At 48.0% G+C, this 12,090-nt stretch overlaps 1 protein-coding gene across 1 annotated transcript in view; it reads left to right on the top strand.

Annotated features, from left to right (window-relative positions):
* Positions 1-12,090, top strand: part of TSTD2 (thiosulfate sulfurtransferase like domain containing 2) — a 136,880-nt gene that overhangs the window by 46,577 nt on the left and 78,213 nt on the right. The gene's annotated exons all lie outside the window — the stretch shown is intronic.

The following is a 12,090-nucleotide window of genomic DNA, read 5'->3' on the forward strand; positions in this document are numbered from 1 at the left end:
GCGTGACACCTGTCAGTTGCAAGACTCAAACAGGCACTCCAATGTGGGATGCCAGACTTAACCAGCTGCACCACAGTGCTGGCCTGGAACACATTTTGTAGTTTAACCTTTTTTAAAAGTTGAGAGACACAGAGAGATCTTCAGCTTATTAGTTTACTTTCCATATGCCTGCAGCAGCCAGGGTTGGGCCAGGCTGAAGCTAGGAGCCCGGAACTCAATCTGGGTCTCCCATGTGGATAGCAGAGATCCAAATACTTGGAACTCTTGGGGGGCCCGGCGGCGTGGCCTAGCGGCTAAAGTCCTTGCCTTGAACGCCCCGGGATTCCATATGGGCGCCGGTTCTAATCCCGGCAGCTCCACTTCCCATCCAGCTCCCTGCTTGTAGCCTGGGAAAGCAGTCGAGGACAGCCCAAAGCTTTGGGACCCTGCACCCGTGTGGGAGACCCAGAAGAGGTTCCTGGTTCCCGGCATCGGATCGGCGCGCACCGGCCCGTTGCGGCTCACTTGGGGAGTGAAACAGCGGATGGAAGATCTTCCTCTCTGTCTCTCTTCCTCTCTGTATATCCGGCTTTCCAATAATAATAAATCTTAAAAAAAACCCAAAAAAACAAACAAAAAAAACAAGCAGTCGAGGAACTCTTGGGTACCTTGCCTGTATTAATGATGACATTCTGGTTGTGATACTATGCTATAGTATGCTAGAGTGTTACCTTTGAGGGAAACTGAGAAAAGAACACAAGAGATAACTTCATATTAATGTTTCTCTGTATGTGTGTCTCTCCTCTGTGTGTGTGTGTGTGTGTGTGTGTGTGTGTGTGTGTCTAGGCCAGGCTGAAGTCAGGAGCCTGGATCTCTATTCAAGTCTCCCATGTGACTGGCAGGGGCTCAAGTACCTAGCCCATCCTCTGATGCATTTCTAGGTACATCCAGAGGGAGCTGGATGGGAAGTGGAGCAGCTGGAACGGGAACCAGCACCCTGATATGGAGTGCAGCAGTGGCCTGTGTCACAGTACGAGTCCTGAGAGCCTCAGCTAAGTTGTTGGGTATTTTGTTTGTTTATATAAACATCAAATATACAAATCAATAATACACTTGCTAAACCATTGATAAAACAAGAGGCAAAATAACACAGTGTATATTGTATATGCATGGGGAAAACACTTGAAAATGTAACAGTAATTGTTTTTGGGAGAACAGACAACAGACTTTGTGCTTTTTTGTATTTTCTGTCAACTTAAATGGGCTCATTAATTACTCTCACAAGAAGATTTTAGGCAGATAGATTTTAATACCCCAAGGGATTAATCCATTTTCATATTTTCCTGAAAATCTTGCCTACAGTTTCGAATACAAATTAGTGATGGTAACAATGCTGAACATGTTGAACATGAGCTATGAATATTAACAAAGACATCACATCTGAGTTACTCAAAAAGTATGATATAATAAAAGTATTTCACACCAAATTTCTTACAAATGAAGATGTCTGGATGGTGAAAAAGGTATTCAGTATAAATGTCAAGGAATTTGAGCAGTCTATTGGGATTTGTTGTAGCAGAATTTCACCTGCACCTGTTTGGATTAAAAAATACTGTCAAGGTTATTCAATCATGAGCTAAATTCAAGTGCTAATGTTGTCCCTGGTAACATTTCCCCATGTTTTAAGAATAGGATAGTCCTTCATAAGCAGTCATAAGTTCATCATTCTGACATTGCAGGTTCAGACAGTGGCAGACAGTCCAGCATCCTATGTCAAGATATATTCAACAGCAATGTTTTGTTTTGAGGCTGTGAGATACAGAGCTTGCCTATCTTTCTTGCAACAAAAGGGATGGTTTATGAACTCGAAGTCTGCCTACAGATCCCAGCACATGATTTCATGAGTCATGTAAGGCAGTTCCCAGGCCCAGCTTCCACTGCTGGGTGGGGTCTCATTCCACGGCATCCCCTGGCAGAAGCTGGGCTGTGACAGACCCAGGAGACCAGAAGGATTTTGGAGTTTCAGCACATGTTGCAGGCTTTGGCCCTCTGGTGTAAAAGGGCTCAGGTATGACATGCAACTCCCCCTGCATCGCACGCATGGACACACACCCTTTACTGGCATGCGAAGCGTGCTTGGAAAGGGCAGGAAAACCCCAACTGCAAGAGCCCACATTCCTTTCCAGGGCTGTTTGTGTACACGTCTCGGGCCCCTGACTTCCCCCTCTCTGGTGAATGTGGGTGTTCGAAACTTTGCTTTAGGAGTTCAGGATTTGGGTGTCCTCGGGCAAGTTCAGGCTGTTGGGTTTCAGCTCTGTATCTTCATCCGCACAGCAGAACTGATGAGCTTTCTGGGGCCTGCTTCATCTGCAGGATCTCTTCCCAGGACAAGGCCTCCTCCGCTGGTCCCTGCAACCGATGACAGTCCACACAGATGTTGAGCGCTCACGATACATAAAGAATTCCTAAGAATTTAAAAATAAGTGGACTGTTAACAAAAATGGCAAAAGCCAAGAATATCATTCATCAGAGAAGCAACACAGAAGGCCTGATTGTATGTTTGTGCTCAGTTTGAAGTTGCTGTGGCTATCAGGCTTGCTGCTATGCAGGGTGTTGACAAGAAAGCTTGTGTTTCACTATGTCATACTCTGGCATGGGGTCCCCCTGCTTTATTAGAGTACTAAGATCTTAGCAAAAGACCTCCCCAAACTATTCCAATCTGATAAAGTATGATGTAACCAGACAGGCAGATGCTGGGTGACCTGGACCCCTGGTGTGTTGGCTTAGGGTGTAAGGTAGTGGGAATTTTCATATACAACTATGCACTGCAAGGGAGACTGTTAATTGGCACAACCATTTTGTTACACTAGCACCTTATTTTACCTTTTTTTTTTTAAGTTTTTTTTTATTTGCGTGCAGATTCACAGAGAGTAAAGGACACACACACACACGATAGACCCAGAGCGAGAGAGAGCTTTCATCTGCTGCTTCATTCCCCAGATGGCTTGCAGCAGCCAGGGATGGGCCAGGAAGAAGCCAGGAGCCTAGAACTCCATCTGGGTTTCCCACATGAGTGCAGGGGCCTTCTGCTGCTTTTCCAGGCGCATTAGTTTCAAACTGCATCCAAAGTGAAGCAGGCAGGACTTGAACAGGTACTCCTAAGAGATGCTGGTATTGTATGCAGTGGCTTAACTTGCTGGATCCACCACAGTATTTTTAAAATGTAGCTTAATCTAAATGCCAACTGTGTAGCACATACTACCATTTCCCCCCTTAAGGACCATTCGATGTGTGTGCTTGTAAATGTATGACATATCTTTAGGGAAGATCTAAGTAGCTGATCAAAATGATTGCTTCTGAAGCCAAGGTTGTGGCGAGGCGGGTTAAGTGACTGCCCATAGAACCAGCACCCCAAATGGGACTGGTTTGTGTGGGCCCCTGCACCCATGTGGAAGAGCTGGAAGAAGCTCCTGGTTCCTGTTTTGGGCTTGACCCAGCCCCAGCCATGCAGCCATTTGGGGAGTTCACTCTGGGTAGTGAACTAGTGGTTGGAAGATTTATATCTGCCCTTCAAGTAAATAAAATAAAATAATAAATAAAATAATCACATACTGCAAATGGAAACAATTTCACATATTGTTTTGCACACTTATGTACATATTGCACAAATGGAAAGTTGGATGGGAGAAAGGTTTACTTCTTTGTGCAGGTTTGTAACTTTTGAAATTTTGATTAAAATTACTATTAAAATTAAAATTACTAATTTACTACATACACAAATCAGACTGCAAAAGCATATGATCTCATATTTGTGAAAAAGCACTACTGGGCCCGGCGGCGTGGTCTAGCGGCTAAAGTCCTCGCCTTGAAAGCCCCGGGATCCCATATGGGCGCCGGTTCTAATCCCGGCAGCTCCACTTCCCATCCAGCTCCCTGCTTGTGGCCTGGGAAAGCAGTCGAGGACGGCCCAATGCATTGGGACACTGCACCCACGTTGGAGACCCGGAAGAGGTTCCAGGTTCCCGGCTTCGGATCGGCGCGCATCGACCCGTTGCGGCTCACTTGGGGAGTGAAACATCGGATGGAAGATCTTCCTCTCTGTCTCTCCTCCTCTGTGTATATCTGGCTGTAATAAAATGAAAAAAAAAAAAAAAAAAAAAAAAAAAAAAAAAAAAAAAAAAAAGAAAAAGCACTACTAACATCAATGTAAAAATGATCACCCTGTTTACCTCTGTGTAAGGGGCTTACAAATGGTCTTTAGTTTTGAAAACATTGCTGTATTTTCTCTGTCTTCTAGTATAAGCACATACTTGAGAATGAGAAAAACCATTGTAGCTTTTTTGGCTGATTTGCTTTTTAATCGGTGTTATGCACGTGTCATTTGCATGCAGTAAAATGCACTCATTTCAGATATGTTTCATAAATGTCTGCACCCTTGTGTCAGGTGTGCACATCTGCGCCCCCATTCAGGCCTCAGCTGCTTCCATCTCCTGTAGTATGCTTTCCTTCTGCTAAGGAGGCCATCAGTGACCCAATTTCTGGCCTCAGCTGCGTGTTGCCCGAGCTGCCTGGATGTGGAGATCACACAGTTTGTTCTCGGTAGGTCTGGTCTCTGTTGCCTGGCACGATGCGTCTGAGAGTTATTATGTATGATTTGGTGCCTATCAGTAACTCACTGTGATTTAAACAAAGCAAAACAAAACAAAAACAAAGAGTGATGTTTTAAGTGCTGCTGCCTTCTGATCCACAGAGAGACACGGTATCCCAGGAAGTTGGTCTTGTATGGCCTCTCCAAGAAAGCCTGCACCAGGCGGCAGTGGTCTCCCTGCCTTCCTGTCCTAGGACAGGAGCCTAGAGTCGCAGCCCTCCCCCAGCCCAGCCTGCCCCATCCTCCTCCTGTGCACACAGCAGCAGCCAGCGTCTCAGGTGAGAGCCACCCTGCCCATTGCCATTGTTCTGCCAGTGACAGCCCTGGGGGCAAATGGAAAGCTGTCAACCTGAGGGCTGTCAACTGCAGACAGGAATTTCTTTGTCAGGCTGGGTGGTCTCCCCAGCTTGGGCGGCAACCTGCACAAAAGATTTGAAATGTACCGTGTGCACTTGCAGGAAGCAGCCCTAACCGCACCACTCTGTGAGGGCAGGATTAGCCAGAGCCTGGCTTCCCAACAAGGGCATCCAGAGGTCGCTGGGTTCCTCGCCCCCACCTTCCATCGCAGCCTCCCCACTCCCAGCAGGCTTCATGGCGTTGTTTTGTCCCAGACCCTTAGTCACAGATGGCAGGGAGGACACTTACATATCTCTTAGGGGGTCACACACAGGCTGTGATCGTCCCAGGTTACACAGCACAGCACCTGGGCAGGGGTGGGAGCCACCATCTGTGGATCTCCTGCTCCTCCAGGCTGCTCTGGCTCAGCAGTGACCTCCTCCCCCAGTAGGGTGGGGAGTGTGACTGCTACCTTTCCAGTCAAAAAGCGGTGTGTTTGTATGTGTGAGCATGAGTTTGTGTATCCATATGGGTGTGCCCGGGTATGTCTGGCTATGTATGTGCCTTTGTGTCTCTGTGCGTGTCCATATCTTAGTACCTGTGTGTGCCTGCGTATATCTGTGTATGTGTGTCTGTGAATATATCCATGTATGTATGTGTGTCTATGTACGAGTATGTTTTCCTGAGATTCTTTATACATGTGTGTTTATGTATGTCTATATGTGTGTGTCTACGTGTGTGTGTTTACATATCTATTTGTGTGTCTGTGTGTTGGAACCTAATACCTGATGAGTTGCCTGCTTACCTGTGTTTCTAGGACTGGACACTTGAGAATCAGTGTCACTTGTAGTTTGGCGTCCTCTGCTGTCTGGCAGTAACAACAGCACTCATGACACTTCCTGCATTCCCGTTGTGCAGGACAAGTCACTGTGCCCCAAGTTGGAGTGCAAAGACTGGCCTGCAGAGTGGGCGGTTTAATCCTCAGGAAGGAAACTGAGGCCAGGAGACATATAATAATCTGCCCAAATTAATCAAACCTGGGTTGGAACCCAGCTCAGTGGGAGTCCAGTTCCCTTCCCCTGCTCTGTGTCAGTACACTTACCACAATCCCTCAGTCCTTTTTTTATTATTATTGTTATTACTTTGAGAGCCACAGAAACAAAGAGACAGCAACTACATTTCATTAACCCCCTAAATGCCTCCAGAAGCTGGGCCTGGCTGAAGATGGGGGGCAGGAACCCAATCCAGATCTCCTACTTGGGTGGCAGGGACCCACTCACCTGGGCCATCATCAGCTGCTGCTTTGTGGGGTGTGCACTGGCAGGAAGCTGGAGCCAGGGGCAAAGCTAGAACTTGCCCCAGGTGCTCATACAGGACGTGGGCATCCTGGCCAGCAGCTTCAGCTTAGCCAGTGGGCCAGGTGCCCGCCTGCACAAAAATGACTTCTAAATGTTTCCAAATATGCCACGGGATGGGTGCTGACACCCTTATTTAACACCCATGAGTCTCTCTTGTGGGTGGCAGTAACTCAAGTACTAGAGCCACCATCCACTGCCTCCCTGCTTGTAAGCGGGAAGCTGGATCAGAAATGGCAGAGCTGGGACTCCAACACAGGCTGCAGGCATCCCGAGCAGCCACCCGACCATTGTGTCAACTGTACACTTTAAATGGGTGCATTCTACAGTATGTAACTTATATCACAACAAAGGGAGAGACACAGTCTTTGTTATTGAAAGATTTATTTGTTCTTATTGGAAAGGCAGATTTTGAAAGAAAAGAAATAGAAAGATCTATCCATCTGCTGGTTCACTCCCCAAGTGGCCACAATGGCTGACGTTATGCCGAGCTGAAGCCAGGAGCTTCTTCTGGGTCTCCTATGTGGGTAAGGGGTCCCAAGGGTTTGGACCATCCTTGACTGCTTTCCCAGGCCATGAGCAGGGAGCTAGATGGGAAGTAGTGCAGCTGGGACATGAACTGGTGCGCATATCGAATGTTGGCCATGGAGCTGGAGGATCATCCAGTTGAGCCATTGTGCTGGCCCCTGAGATGCCGTCTTTGATGCGTGTTCTGTGTAATCTCTGAGTTGTGTTGTCACTGGTTGTGGTGGCTGTACGGTCAATCAACAGGGCTGGGGGATAGATGTCCATCCTCGGCTGCTCCTCCTCTGGCGGTTAGACAAAGAGGTTCTGCCCCTCCCCCCCAGGAGCGTGTGCTGTATGAGCCAGGTGAGGAGAGGCAGCTGCACAGTGACAGTAGAACATGGAAGGTTATGGGTGGAGGTGCTGAGAAGAAGGGAACAGGAGCAGGGGTTGGGTCTCAGGATGGGGCAAAGGTTACTTGTGCTGGGCAAGGGTTCCAGGAGAGGGCAACGGTCCCTGCCGAGAAGGCTGTGATGGCAGTCATGGATGTAACCAGTAGGGGTTTGGCTTAGAATCTCAGCTCCTTGAGAAGAAGAGCCTAACTAATTTGTGTCTAGATTCCTGGTCCTCAGCACAGGAGCTTGCTTGAATCAGGTGCATAGTAAAGTTGCTGAATGAATGTGAAAGTCAAGGTGTGAACAAAAGCACTAAAAGGGGAGAGAACAGTGTGAGTGAAGCTCAAAAGCAGAAAGGGTCTAGAAAATCTGTGGAGCCTGCAGCAGTAGCCTAGTGGTTAAAGTCCTTGCCTTGCACGCTCCAGGATCCCATGTGGACACTGGTTTGTATCCCGGCTGCTCCATTTTGCTTCCCGTTCCCCACTTGTGGCCTAGGAAATCAGTGGAGGATGGCCCAAGGCCTTTGGATTCTGTTCCTGCATGGGAGATCCACAAGAAGCTCCTGGCTCCTGGCATCAGATTGGCTCAGCTCCGGCCATTGTGGCCACTGGGGAGTGAATCAGTGGACATAAGATCTTTCTTGTCTCCTCTACTCTCTGTAAATCTGACTTTACATTAAAAATAAATCTTAAAAAAGAAAAGAAAATGCAAATCTGCCCACTGTGGCATGAGCATGAAGTTGATGGTGAGGATTCATGGGAAGAAGGGCTCCCCAGCAAGTGCAGCCGAGTGACGGGGGCTTACACTGACCTTGTCTCGCAGGCAGGACGTGGTGTTAGAAAGATGGAGTGGTAAACACACAGGGAAGACACATTAGGACAGCCCGGAGGCTTGGGTTTGGGTTAGAGGCTGTTCAGGGAGGATTTGGGGGCGGGGGCAAAGAAGGGCTTGAGACCAGACACCTCAAGGCACAACACAGGCATACCAGTAACCTGCCAAAGCCAAGTGCATCCCTGTGTCCCTGTGTCATTTGTTCCACAGAGAAGCAATGATGCGAGGAAACCCTTGCCAATAAAATACAAGCGGTTTGTGGTTTGAAGCTACAACCACACTTACCATAAAGATAATTGGAAAAGAAAACCCCAACAGAGGGGAAGTAGGGCACAGGAAACCACAGAACCCCATTATGTGGATTAAAGTTCATCCGCCTGGTAGGTGAACTCTGCCTGGGTCGTGTTCCGCCTTCCCTGGCCCCACCCACGTCAGCAGACAGGTGTTCCAGGACAAGGCTCCCAGCAGAGATGCCCCTCTCTGCTTCAAGCCACTTGTTAGGCACATGGGGCATGAGCAAGGCTTTGGCTCTGACCCCAGCTGTGCAAGCCACATGCCCGTAGAGGAAGGGGAAGGCTTGTTCCTAATCGAGGGACTTAGAATTTGGTGGTTGAGAATATGGATGCTGGGGCGTGAGCCCAGGTATGCTGCTTGTCAGTTGTCTGACCCTAAACAGGTGACGTTGTGGCTCTGTGTTTCAGGTGTCTCATCTGTAGACTGAGTCATGATGATTAATTAAAAGTACCTAGACACCACCTTGCCAAAGCAGGACAGTAACAGAATTGGCTCTACCGAAGTCGAGTGCTGAGCAACAGTGAAGCAGGTGTAGGGTTCAGCTTTGAGCCTTGAGGTTTTAGTGAAGAGACATGCAATGAGGGTTAGTTACTATTATCCATTCAATATAACTTAACTCTGCTTAAGTGTACTAGCAGTTACTCTATTCCAGGTACTATACTGGGCTGTTGAGATCCTGGGGTTCCCTGTCATGTGTTTTGCTTTATTCCCTTTTTATCTACTGGTGCAGGGAAGGCTGAAATCTAACATTTGTTCAGGAGGGTTTGGGAGCTGACCCTGTGGTGCAGAGTGCTAAGCTGTGGCCTACAGCATTGGCATCTTATAAAGGTGCCAGTTCAAGTCCAGCTGCTCCACTTCTGATCCACCTCCCTGCTAGTATGCCTGGAAAAGCAGCAGATGACCCAAATACTTGGATCCCTGTACCCACATGGGAGACCCAAATAAAGCTTGTAGCCCCTGGTTTGTGCCTGGCCCAGTCATGGCTGCTGCAGTCATTTGGGGAGTGAACCAGTAGATCTCTCTCTCTCTCTCTCTCTCTCTCTCTCTCTCTCTCTCTCTCTCATACTCTCTCTCTCTCTCTGGCTCTCTAATTCTACTTTTTAATAAAATGAAATAAATCATTGAAACAGGAGGGTTTGCGTTGTTAATCACAGTCAAAAAGAGGCTGCATTTTCTGTACTGCTAAAGCATCACAGACAGCCTAAGTCAACAGGGTCAGGCTAATTTCTCTGTTTCTCTGTTCCAGAAAGGTTCCTCCCACTGTCACCCCATCCCGTCTTGGCATGCTCTTTTCTACAGATGTTTCTCTACTGTGAATGCACACTGGTGATGTTCAAAGTGGTCACCTGAAGGGGCGGACAGCCCCAGGGGATAGGGGAAAGAGGATAAAAAGCATCAGAAAGCTACCTACCTGGACTGTTAGAGACCTAGGACAAGCTTGGGTCCCACCCTCAGACGTGGTGAAGCCCAGTCATGCCCTTGGTGAGGAGGTCCTGCCAGGTTCCTCAGGCCCCTTCCTGGCTTCCACTCTGAGTCCCACATGTCCCGTAGACTGGGACTGTTGGTGCTTCCTGGGCTCTAGGACATCCCCCTCTCCTGGGGCACAGGGTGCCTAGGCAATGAGAGAGGCAGGGCCAACAGGAAGATGAAGTGTTGTAGGTTTCCTGCCAGAAAGGGAGTGGGAGCTAACATGGGCACTGGCCTCCTTTGCTTGCGTGCCCCCACCACAATGACTCAGGAACTTTGCCCTGGACCAGCGCTGCAGCACTTGCCCTGTTGTGGGAACTACAGATCGAGACTTGCGCAATTCCTCTCTCTGCAGGCACAGTCTCGACTTGGCTAACAATTCCAGCCCGATGATATGAAATTTGGCAACAAAGCTCTGTGTGCTAGAGAGGAAGCAGTTAGGAGGCTAGAGACAAGATTAACTCCAGCTTGCTGCAGCTCCACACCCGGCCAGGCTCTTAACTTCCGTTAGTTACTCAATCATGGTCAGAATTTGAAATCTTTTTTTCAGTCGTGGCAAAATAAATGTAAGATGGACTGTTTGTGACATGCAGCCCCTCCATGATGTTGTGCAAACATCACCATTGCCTAGTTCCAGAATGTTCTCAGCAGTTCAGAAGGAAATGCCACAGCTGCTAAGTAGTCCCTACCCCCTCCTCTGTCTCCCTCGGCCTCTGACAAGTGCCAACCTGCCGTTGCAGTGGATTTGCTGATTCCAAAAACCTCCTTTAGCAGAATCCAAGGACATGTGGCCTCTGTGTCTGGCTTCTGTCACCCAGCATGACGTTTTCGAGGTTCATCCATGGTGCAGCATGCATCCATTCTTCCTTCTTTTGTATGGCTGAATAATATTCTTCTGTATGGATGCAGTATGTGTTGTTCATCCACGCATCAGGTGCTGGACACTTGGGTCATTTTTGGCTGTTGTTGATAGTGCTGCTGTACACGTTCATGTGCAAGGTTCAGCTCTTTCATGTATACGTATACATCTAGTGGTTGCTGTGCTTTCGTGGAAACAAACCACTTCTCCCAGAGGCTGCACCATTTTGCATACCTGTCCACAGTGTATGAGATTTCTTTCTGCATCCTTGCCAACTCTGACTGTCTTCCGTCCAAGTTCTTGGACCCTGTGTGCTTCTAAAAAGCATTTAAAATGGTCAAAGAATTAAATAGACCAAGAAGGTATACCAATGACTGATCAACACTTGAAATGAATCCTGGCCTTAACATTAATCGTAAGGAAATGCAAATGACAGCCACAATGAAATCTCTGCTTACATCCACTAACAACATCTATTATACAATAGCTACACACAAACACACATGCTGATAAGGCCAGAGAAGCTGAAGCTCTGTGCATTGCTGGTGTGAATCTCAATGATGATATCAGTATGGAAGAGATTCCAAATGAATTAGAAATGTTTTCCAATTAGTAAAGAATGTTGGTATTGATAAGACTGTGTTTAAGCTATCATCAGTAGCAATGACAGGATGACAGTTTAGTTTGTAATACTTTTTTTCCCCTTGAGCCTGTGCGCTTTTGATTTGTGTTTCTCTAAGGACTAATGGTAAGTATCCTCCCCTGTGCTTGCTGGCCACCTGTAGCATCGCATCTGGGAAAAGGTCTGTTTAGGTCCTTCATTTGCTTTTTACATAGAGTTGCCTGTTGGTTGGTTCTAGTTGTAACATTTTTAGAAAGGTCATTTCGCCTGGATCCAAATCTGACAGCAGCTCTTGAGCACTGAAGGAATATCCGAATGGAAAAGGTAACTCCCTTACAGCCTTAGTTCCTCAGGTGCACCTGCTTGAGGTCATACTGTAAGAATCAGGTCCGGGCCCGGCGGCGTGGCCTAGCGGCTAAAGTCCTCGCCTTGAAAGCCTCGGGATCCCATATGGGCGCCGGTTCTAATCCCGGCAGCTCCACTTCCCATCCAACTCCCTGCTTGTGGCCTGGGAAAGCAGTTGAGGACGGCCCAATGCATTGGGACACTGCACCCACGTGGGAGACCCGGAAGAGGTTCCAGGTTCCCGGCATCGGATCGGCGCGCTTCGGCCCGTTGCGGCTCACTTGGGGAGTCAATCATCGGACGGAAGATCTTCCTCTCTGTCTCTCCTCCTCTCTGTATATCTGGCTGTAATAAAATGAATAAATCTTTAAAAAAAAAAAAAAAGAATCAGGTCCTCTCACTTCAACCGAAGGCTCCGCCTCCCATGCTGAGTCCAGAACAAAGCCAGGCCAATC

This window comes from Ochotona princeps, chromosome 14, assembly GCF_030435755.1.
Source record: "Ochotona princeps isolate mOchPri1 chromosome 14, mOchPri1.hap1, whole genome shotgun sequence".
NCBI lineage: Eukaryota > Metazoa > Chordata > Mammalia > Lagomorpha > Ochotonidae > Ochotona > Ochotona princeps.